At 35.9% G+C, this 11,678-nt stretch overlaps 1 long non-coding RNA gene across 1 annotated transcript in view; it reads right to left on the minus strand.

Moving 5' to 3' along the window:
* Positions 1-2,223: 2,223 nt before the first annotated feature.
* The window catches only part of LOC122141942, an 18,543-nt gene continuing 9,088 nt past the window's right edge, over positions 2,224-11,678 (minus strand). Inside the window, exons 2-3 of the long non-coding RNA XR_006158227.1 lie at positions 10,249-10,251; positions 2,224-2,235 (exon numbers count right to left, since the gene is read on the minus strand). This is a non-coding gene — a long non-coding RNA (uncharacterized LOC122141942). The remainder of the gene's footprint in view (positions 2,236-10,248; positions 10,252-11,678) is intronic.

Raw genomic sequence — 11,678 nt, forward strand, 5'->3', positions numbered from 1 at the left:
TGAACTCAAATGTTTCTCATCACATTCATCTAAGAGAAAATGATCTGAGCTGCTATCCACATTCATAAATATATAAAGCAGTGTTGTAGTATTTAACTGCTGTCCAACACTGCGAAGATGTTTTGTGGTCAGCAGCAACTCTCATATCTTCTGACTCTGGACTGCTGAGGTTTACCTGACATTGACATGATGCCAGACTGCATTCACCCCAAAGGAAAGCTTATTTACACTGTCTGAAATGTTCAGACTCATCCTACTCAGGTCTTGAGCTTGACTCACAGGAGCTTGTCTCATACAGCATACATATCTCTATATTCTCTATACTGCATGTCAGCAATTCTCTCATTTCAGTCTGCTTAAAAGAATACCACAGGTTCAATACCAGCTCAATTGCTCAGCAATTGTGTTGATTACCACATAAAAAAATAAAATTACCAATAAATAATAATCATTTGGTTACAGATTTTCTTTCTCATTTTTAAAAAGGAAAAATATGAGGTTACGGTGAGGCATTGGTTTAGTCACTTCAATTTTTCTGCCATTTTTGTGTTTTGGACATTGTCTTGTCATGGTGACAAAGTTGTAAGTTGGTGTGACTTTTCACTTTTTGCAGACAATGCAAATGGCAGATTACAGGAACTTCAAAATAAGGATAAAAATCAAGTTTGAGCTCACAATTTTTTTAATTTTTAGAAAATTTTCAAATAACAAAATTTTGAAATTTTCAGTGTCCTAGCTATAATTAATTTGGCTGGACAAATAAAAAACGTCAGTTTCACACTCTGGTGAGTTAAGGTCTTTTGCCTTTGTAGGGCAGTTATGTGCAACCCCTGTTTATATACCTTTTAAACAGGGCGCATTTTAACATTTATGGACTGGTTCCATTGTAAGTGTCTCACTGTAAGTTATATTTTTGCTTTTTTAAAGAAAACATTTTTGCGGTAATCATTATTGTGCCAAAAATGCAGTAAACTGAGCTCAACTGTGTTAAACCTGGAGCATTCCTTTGAGGAATTTTAATAGAAACCTCTCATCAAAAGATGACATTTTAATGAAAAACTTAAGTGAGATTTCACAAACCGAGCAATGAAATATTCCTTTGGGTTACTTTGAAATAACTCTAAATTATTAAGGTAGCTTTAAACTTTAAAAACAATCCTGATGGTTTTAAAAAGGTCAGATAAACACAGTATTAAAAATTAATTGACCGAACACTCTCTACGGTACAAACTCAAGCAAATGACACGAGGGTCAGTGTGATGGGCTGGTAATATTGATTTCACTCGCCTCTGATGGACAGCTAAATACACAGACGTCCTATCCTGTCCTGGCCTCCATGTGAAAGCAACAGATCAACACATCAGAGCGTTCCTCTGTCTGACAAAGACAAATACAGGGAAGAAAAAGAGCAGCCGTCAAGGCTCCTGTCATATTTCACGTCGCCCTGCCGTCGCCGCTCCAAAAAGTGTGGCAAAGGAGAGTGTAAAGTGCCGTAAAATGGGAAGTAATCTTAAAGTATTTTCTGCTCAGGAGCACCCCTCACCCCCTGGCCCGCTCTCCTCTGCCTCCCCCGACCTTAACAAGACAAATGGGCAGGAGCCGATGACAGAGCGCCTGGCCCACAAATCACCCTGCACCGGCCCGTCCAGCGCTCCCGCTCCATTACTCATCAGCATGCAGGGAGCAGCAGCCCGCTGCCGTAATTAGACAAGGACAAATAGCCCGCCGCGGACACCATGCTCCGTCCACTGAAAAGGGGGCCCTTCTCCACGCAGGCCGCTGGATTGAGGGGATGCCGACTGTCCGTGACTGCTTTGGTGTCCGGGTCTTGCCCTGAACATGGCCTGCTGCGTGACGGGACGGCCCCGGCGTGACCTGAGATCCCAGCCTGATCCGACTGGACCCCGAAGCTGTGGAGATCTGAGGGACAGATTTGACAGAACAAGGACTGCACTGTACGCATTATGTATATTCATTTATATATTTATGTATAGTCACATTTTTTAACCCTCTGGTGTTGCTCTTTCATTTTAGACCAGATTTTTTTTTTTTTTTTAATCGTTACTTCATTGGAATGGGATGAAACTCTGTGACTTTTATGGCACACTCTTAAAAATAAAGGTGCTTCATGATGCCATAGAAGAACCTTTTTTTCTAGATGGTTCCATGAAGAACCTTTAACATCTGAAGAACCTTTTGTGTTTCACAAAAGCTTCTTTGTGGTGAAAGAAGGTTCTTCAGAATATAAAACAGGTAAGAAAGAGATGGTTCTTTAAAAAACCTTTGACTGAATTGTTCTTTGTGGAACCAAAAATGGTTCTTCTGTGGCATCGCTGTGAAGAACCTTTTAAGTGCCTTTATTTTTAAGAGTGCAGTCACTATGTGACCACAAAAAAAATAATAATAAATGTGGACTTGATTTGAAAAAGCTAAATGGTTGTTAAAAATAAATAAATAAATAAAAGTCACACTTGTGATGTTCGCGGTGAATTTGATATTAAATACTTTCGATCTATTTTTAAGTTAAATACTGCATTAATTGAAAAATTATATATATATTTTATATATATATATATATTTTTTTATCTATATATATACCAGAAAATAGTATAATTTATATGAGTATTAATTGAGTAACATGAAATATGAAATGTAAAAATATTAAAGAATACAAAAAATATAGAAATATAGGGGGCAGCTGTGGCCTATAATTTAGAAGGTCGCAGGTTCGAGTCTCGTTGTGCTGGCATTAGTAAATGAGCATGCTCTCTTCCAAATCAATACCCACTGAAGTGTTGAGCAAGGCACTAACCCCCAGTATATAGCTGCCCACTGCTCCAATGGGTGTGTTCACTTCGTGTATTGAAATGAAGCACCAATTTCGATATGTCACCATACTAATGAGTCATGAAATCTCAACAACAAAAAAAAAAAAATGATTACACGATTATGGCCTCTGGTCAGTTTTGACCGCAAACAACACAAGTGAGTCATGAAATCTCAACACATTCACTGAACAGAATTTCACCTAAACAACAACATTTGCGAGATTTTTTCCATCTGAACAAGTTTGATGATTTTGTTATTTTTTTATTTATTTGAAGGTCTTATAGTTACACACATATTCTTAATAACTGTGATAACAGCACATTGTGCATGATAAAAAACAACTAATCCTAACTCAAGTAATATTAATTAATATTACATATTTGTGTAAATACACTGTAACATCATCACCTTAAAATAAAGTGCAACTGATTAAAATGATCTGTGAATTTAGTTTATTTTAATATTTTTATGTCTGTTAAATTGTGGAGCCAGTCATTTGCTTAATAACAAATATTGTTTTAAAGTGAAAAACTGGAGCCTCAGAATTGGGGCAGAAAGCCCCCAGTGGCATGTTGTTCCTGGTGTTTGTATTATTTAATTTAATAATTATAATAACTAATGGCATTGTTTTTATATGCATTTCAAACATCTTCATTATTCATCATAACCTACAGGTCAGTAAAATCATTCAGTCTGAATTCAGTCTGCTGGTATCATGACATCATTAAACATGCAGGCTTGTCATTTTATTTCACAGATCAAATTAATAATTTTAGGAATTGTGTTACTTGATTTCAATTACACATATCTGCAAAGATTATTTGATTTAGAGTTAAAAGAAATTATGGTATCACTTTATTTTAAGGTGTCCTTGTTACACGTTACATGTGCTTACTATTATAATAACAATAAATTATGCATGATTACATGCAAGTAACCCTAACCGTATAGTAAGTACATGTAGTAATTAATATCACTCAGTACTTAAATGTATAATTACACTGAAACAAGAACACCTTAAAATAAAGTGTAACCTAAATTATCAAATATATATTCTTACAAGGGACTTTCTCTATATCCTCACAGAAATAAACGAAATATCACATAAAAAAAAAAATTTCTGAAAGCACATGCCTCCATTTGATTATGAAAGTCCATTTTGCAGATAAACTGGTCATGGTCCTGTAAAGCCGCCGGGACACCAGGCTTTTTGGAGGCTGTCTCTTGTCAGTCAGATTTGTGAGATGAGAAAAAATATGAGAAATAAAGTCATAAAGTTTCAAAGGTTGACATACTGAAAATGAACACACTGTAGGTGTGATATATTGCAAAGAGAAAATATACTATATTTAACATGAAAGGTGTTCATATTGACACTGTCAGTGATCAGAATGAGTGTCTCCGAGCTGGAGGCCCCTGACAGTCACTGGCCCCACTGTCCTGATCTGTAATGTGTCCTTCATGACCTGGAGAAAAACTCTCCTTCCAACAACTTCTCAAGGAAAAACTGCATGTATTTATTGGAAATCATAAGACAACAAACTTTACAAACTCTGACTGTAAAGTGTGATCATATGTAAACTTTTGTTAAAATGCTGATAAAGTGCAGATTATATCAAATAATGTACCATGTGCCTGGCAACAGCCTAAAGATAGACAAATAAATGATGTTACTTGGTGGTAAATGTGTTTATGTTTATTTATATGGCCAAATGTAACTTTTACATATTTTTTATCATATTGCTGCCATTAAATAATAAATTCAGTAAGCATTTGTGGCCACACAGCTTTAAAAGGCTTATTGCTGCTTATTGCATATTTCTAAACTTCATGTGTGTGTGTTTTTAACAAAAAAAAAGTAAAAAAAAAACAAAATTAAAATTAAAAGAACTGGTGTATTATTTTGATAAATGTTGTCCTGGGCCTCATGAATTCAAGTTACAGGCCTGATGTAAATATCATAATTTAAAAATAATTATAACATAAGTTTAAATTATGACACCAAGTCATAATTATAAGAAAAAAAGTCTTAATCGTTTGTCATAATTTAGGATTTTTGTCATCATTGTAATCTCATAATTTTTTTTTTTTTGTCATAATCATGACTTTTGTTGTGTCAGTTGTATTTTGACTTTGTGTCTCATAATTCCAACTTTTTGTGTCATAACCGTATTTTATGTCACCATTTCTATCTCACAACTATGACTTTTTGTCTCATCATTTCAAGTTTTTATCTGTTTATATCAATTTTGACTTCTTCTTTAACTTTATGACTTATATACTATAGTATCTTGTCTCCCAATTCTTACTTTCTTTTTTTATAACTCTCTTAATTCTTTAAAACTTTTTGTCATAATTTAGCATTTTTGTGTCATAATTGTTTTTAATGTCATCATTTCAACATTTTATGTCATATCTCTGACTTTCTCTCTCCTAATCATGATTTATATCTCATAATTTTGTCTTTTAATCTCGTAATTATTACATCATCATTACTCAGTATATTTTTTTCCTACTGTATGTGGCAGAAATGTACTTCCATAAATCATCATGTTCGCACATAATCAGTCTTTGATCAAAGATGGACATCGCTCCTATCATGTCCATTAAACAAAATAAGACACAATGCAATATGTTTATCAATCTGCAGCCAAAGCAATAAAAGATTTCTGAATACATTACGTGAAGCATTAGAAAGACAGAATTAGCAGAACTACAGCGGGCCAGCGAGAGCAGAGGGAAGCACTCATGGCCAGAGCCCTCAACCAAATACAAATTGCTATTTCTGTTAAAAAGCTAAATCCACAGAGGAGGTTAGCACAGATTGCTCCGAGAGGCCCAACTCAATATGTGACATTTGGGATGAGGGTCCCAGACCAGCAAACACTATCGATCCCGCCTTAATTTCCTCATTATTTTCCTATTGGATTTCTGATTTCATAATCGTCATCAGGACACATTACCAGAAACCCAAAACCCAAGCAGGATTTTTTTGCCACGGTAAACAAAAAAAACAAAACAAAAAAAAAAGCTGTGGAATGAAGCTGTATATTCAATTTCTCTGACCAGCTGGTGGACTCGACCCCCCTCACGCACCCCACCCGTCCACATTTCCATTTCTGCAAACACAGAGCTCTTGGAAAGCATATACTGCACAACAGTTGTGCTTAAAGAAATGTAAAAAAGCTGTTTCTTGTGCTGACGGCTTCTCTAATGTAGATGTTTAGCATTGCACATTTTCTGCTTGATCTGAACACTTCGCTTGCTGCGTTCAGGTTAACTTTTAGAGGGAAAGCTCAGCATCGAGAAACACCGGCCCAGCCGTCTTGAACCTCTTGTTCTTGAACGGGAAATATAAAACAAAACCGCCAGGTTGAGCTTCTGTGGTACCAGAGAGACAAAAACATGATGCTTCTTCCTCAGAAGTATCAGTCATTTCCTAATACCGTCCCATAGTACCTTCAACACCTTGTTTAACTGCTCTTCATTTCCCAGAACTCCACTGTGTAGAAAGATGCAATTCGCATCACTTCTGTGTGACTGATTGAAGCATGCAAACATAATTGCACTGATGAAACTTCACAGTCCGCTGACAGCCTGCCAGGATGCTTCTCTTCCGCTCGGGAAGGATCAGCTGCAGCTCGAGGGAATTCTGATGGATCTGTAGAGGAATTCTAGGAAGTGTAGCTTTGCTGTAGTAATGTGCCAGGTTCAGGGCACGGGGCATTCGATTACCAATTCAATCCTGACAGGCCCGTGAGAGACGTCCTCTCTGGATTTAATCCAGGAGAAGGAGAGCGCTCGCCTCGTCTCTGTGAGCGATCGGAGCCCAAGCTCCAGAGAATAATTACAGGCATGGTTGTTTAGCAATCAGATTATTGTGGGAAAGAAAATATATTTGGGTACACTTTATTTTGATAGTCCACTTTAGACATTCTACTAATGCTACGTAACAACTAAAACACATTCAAACTAAACCACATTCATACGAAACCACATATCAAATAACTAGCTGAGTGTTAAAGAAGGTTAGGGTTAAGGTTAGGGTTAGGGTTAGGGTTAGGGTTAGGTTAGGGTTAGTAGAATAAGTTGGCATATACTTGCAAAGTTTCTGATAGTCAGTATGTTGTATGTTGTAGATCCATCAAAATAAAGTTAGAAGATATTAAGCAGACAGTCTACTAATACTCTGTGACTGCTAACTGACATGTAGTTGCAAAGTTAGTTACTGTTAGCAGAATGTCTAAAGTGGACTATCAAAATAGTGTTACCTATATGTGACCCTGCACCACTAAGGGTACATTTTTGGAAACTTTTGAATAGCACAATATTTGATGTGATACAACTATTTGAAAATCTGGAATCTGAGGGTGCCAAAAAAATAAATAAAATAAAAAAAATACTGAGAAAATCACCGTTAAAGTTGTCCAATGAAGTTCTTAGCAATGCATATTACTAATTAAAAATGAAGTTTTGATACATTTATGGTAGGAAATGTTTATAATATCCTAGTGATTTTTGGGCTTAAAAAGAAAAATCAGTAATTTTGACCCATACAGTGTATTGTTGGCTATTGATACAAATATCCCTGTGCTTTTGTGCTCCAGGGTCACATATTTGTAGGACCATAAAAGACTGAAAAAGGAATACATTTAATTGCACTTTGGTTCAATCCCAGAAATGAGGTATTCATCTTTCTTCTGAGTGATTTGGGGGATATTTCAGGCCACTGCTGAAACTCACAGATTTGTGTAGAATCCTTCTGCAGTCTCTTCCCAGCAGCACTGCACTGACATTTACTGTTTGCACCATCTGTCCACTTATGAAACTTACTCCTACATCAGCTAGACTTTCAACAGCCGCCTTTCTGTAAGAATACCTGGATGTACAGATCCACACATAAACGAACAAACTGATTCTCTTATGGTTTCTTCATAAGCCAAAATGAAAAAATAGAGAAATTTACTATGAACACATAAGCCACACTTAAAAATGTATAAAAGTCTTTGCATTACATTAAAAAAGCAAGCCATTTATTTTTATAAAATTTAGCACAAACACACTTCTCAAGCCAAAATGTTTGTTTATTTATTTATTTCATTGTGTTTTAATAAATGGCTTTAAATAATAAGACCATTAGAAATATTGTTCAAAATAAAGAAAAACACATTTAGATAGGACACATTTATATTAATGACCAGTGTTAATGTGAGGAACTGCATCTGTAATTAATTTAATAGGACAACTGTGTGAACATGTCAAATGCATATATATATCAATTTAATTCTATTTATTGTATTTATATTAACATTATTTAATTGCAAAATGACTGTATATAGCAGGAGTTCTATATAGAACAATGAGTAAAGGTCCCATAACAGTAGTTCATGCATTAGTTAACATGAACTAACAATAAGCAATTTATTAATCTGTGTTAATGTTAGTTATAAAATACACTTGTTAGTTCACAATGCATTAACTAATGTTAACCGATTTAAAATATCTTAGTAAATAAACTCTTAAAATGACTGAAGATTAACTAATGCTGAAGTGTTCGTTCGTGTTTACTAGTTAACTAATGCTAAAAATGAAAAGTTATTTTTGCCACTGCACTGTGAAAAGGTTTTAATTAGCCAGACTTACATTTAGCAAATACATTATTATCTACATCATAAATATTCATATATAAACATTTCGCTAAACGCCAACCAACAGAACCATAGTGAATAGTGAAAAACACAGCAAACAATTTGAAACACAGTACTTTTTATGCACAAACTTATCTTTATCACCTTTGATTTGTTCATTGAGACACTCTGATCCCTGATCTCACAAAAGAGCCTGTTTTACATTTGCTCATTTGAAATCTCTGCTTAAAACAAGTCACAACAGTCATAAAGCATGTTGAGAAGTTTCTAGCAGAGAGTGCTGAATGAAGCCATTAAATCACAGCATGAAGCACTTAGGTAATGAAGCAGCGGCGCAGAGCCTGCACACACTCCTGCTCCTCTTCAGACCTCATGAAGCTCTAGCAGAAGTGATGCTGCTCTATGGGAAGAGGCCAGATGATGAAGGCCGGTTTGCTGGGTAAGTTAGATAAGAAAGCCGTTGACTGAAGTCTATGCGGTGGCACAGTGAGTGCTGCACATGCTTTTGGACATTAAGCCTGAACCTGACACGAAAAAAGAGTGTGTAACCCAACTTTACCACCACTCAAATGAATCCCAAACCTCACCAGAAAGCAAAATTGCTCGTTCTTTTTCTTCCAGGCATTAAATTGAAGCACATGAACCAAATGGCACAGACCACAACCAGCCTAAAATGTCAACACTTTCTCATGGAAATTCATAACTGTTTTACATTTTGGTGAATCTATTTGAATTCTTTCAATCTCGTTCACAGTTTTGGGGAAAGTTACTCTTAAAAGTAATGCATTACAATATTGCATTACTTCATTTAAAAGGAAACTAATTGTGTTACTTAGTGACTTTTTATGGAAAGTAATGTGTTATGTTACTTTTGTGTTACTTATTGTCACCTGGACTGGGCTTGCTTCCTTGTTTTTTAATAACAAATAACCCAAAAGTTATCGTTTTTGGCAACTGTAAAAGCCCTTTCTCACCAAAAGGGACATTACTGTTTTTTTCAACTGCTTGCACAGAAAATCTGTACTTGTCACACAATTTCTGAAAGCTGACACTCAAACAGCATAGGCACACACTTTTTAGAAAATCTTTGCAAAACACAACACACAATTCTCTATGTAACACAAAAAAATTTACCAGGAACTGATGTTATGGCAAAGATGTTTGCAAATGTTTGCTTTTGAGATGTGTTTGTGATATTTTGAATGTAGTGCTTCATTTTGTGTGTGCAATTCTTTGCCTGAGCAGTGGAACTTCAATCTTACTTTTCTCTAAAACAAAATTTAAATCATACAAATTCATTAGAAATCACCACCTTATAAAATAGGTGTGTTTTCCTGTGAAGACTGGGCTGGAAATGCTGATTTTCTCACGGATGTTCACATGCTAAAATCACCCAGTCAAGTGATTCATTAAGGTTGACTCACTGCTAAATATTTTTTTGATTGTGCAATCTGAATCAAGGTGGAGAATGCAGACCTTTTCGTACGGATCTTGTTCAAATTTCGACACTGTTTTAAATGTACCTTTTTACAACATTTCACAATAAAGTTCTGATGAAACAAAGCAACTGATCTTTTCTTTGTATTGCGACAAACATCCAATGTTCATATAAAAATACATGCAAGGCTGACTCGTTCACAATAACATAATGCACACAGATAGGGTACATTTTCATTTAAACCAAACACAAAAACATGCTATAAGTTTGATTGCAACATATAATCATTGCTGTTAATAGTGTTCACCGTCCGCTTGATTACGTGTCATTAACTAACTGCATGATTTTCACTTTAGATTTCTGCCATATGGACATCAACGTGACCACTGAGAAGCTACTACTAAATATAACATACAAAACTTTCATTTTCTGTGAAGCTGCTTTGCAACGATTTGTATTGTAAAAAGTGCGATATACAAATCAACTTGAATTGAACAGACAGAATGGAAATTTGGGTTCAAAGCTAATCTCAAGCTTTTAGATCAATAGAGGTTTCAAGATCAGGAGAAACAAACTCCTGAGATTTCTGCGAGGCTCGTGTTGTTGGTTTCTCAGTGACCTTGAGCTCTGGATTCTTACGGACAGGGCCGGTCGTTCCAGTCGAATCGGGATTTGAGAAGCATGGCCCTGTCAAACGAGTGTGGAGTGAGGTGTGAACATGTGTTTTGTGTGTGTGGGGGGTCAGAGTATCAGGGTTTAAGTCCCAGTAAAGATGTTTTTGGCCTTGATCACCGTCCCGATCGATTCCTGGCTCATTCACTCTCAGATGTGTCATATTTTATTAGTAGCTTCAGCCTTCCACAGGCCCATTCACGCATGATCAATACGACGGCTGGGACGGGACATATTTTTCTCATTTTTAGTGCCTTAACGCTTTTTAACCGTGTCATCTGATAAATGAGCGGCCGTCCCAAAACGCTGATTTTCCATTGATTTCTCCCTCAATCTCAACACCCTTTGCCCCGTCACTCCTACATTGTTTGTATGTCCAGATATCCCTCCACCTTTAAAAGACTGCACTGTCTGCTTCCTTTACCCACAATCCCATCCAGTGTCTGACCAAAGTGCTGCTTGAAGGATTAGTGGAGGAATGTTCTTAAAACTGGCAAAAATTTTACATAATAGAGCTTGAAAAGTCAATGCATGTCAGCAACTTAATTTATGAAGATTAATTAAATAACAAATAATATTTACTACTATTTAATGTCCACTAGACATTTTACTAGACTAGAGCTCACATTCAGTTTTAAAGCATGTTGTCTCATCTGGTGAAACATAGACTTTAATTTAAGAAATGACTTTGTATAAAAGTAATGATATCTATGATCTGTTATACTGCATTCCTGGATATTGTGATTATACAGTAGCTCACATCACAACGGAGACACACACACACTCAACTCAGTCTGTTCCTGCATTATTAATGCTAAATTAAAGCGCCGCTGTCTCCTGTCTTGAGCACAGTAATACATATTGATTCTTTCATTACCAAAGAACCTCTATAAAGTTCTTTACATATTGCTGAGGCATTCTGGGTGAAACTGCAAATAAACAGATCTAATCACACTTGATGCATGTCATACGTTCCCCGGGTCAAAGTGCCGCTGATCAGTTTGGACATTTTGTCAACAGAACAAAATTTAACCCGATCGGTTTTCACAAAATTGCATTTGCCAAATGAATAAACCTCCATTAATGCTCAT

The sequence above is a fragment of the Cyprinus carpio genome, chromosome B23 (genome assembly GCF_018340385.1).
Source record: "Cyprinus carpio isolate SPL01 chromosome B23, ASM1834038v1, whole genome shotgun sequence".
NCBI lineage: Eukaryota > Metazoa > Chordata > Actinopteri > Cypriniformes > Cyprinidae > Cyprinus > Cyprinus carpio.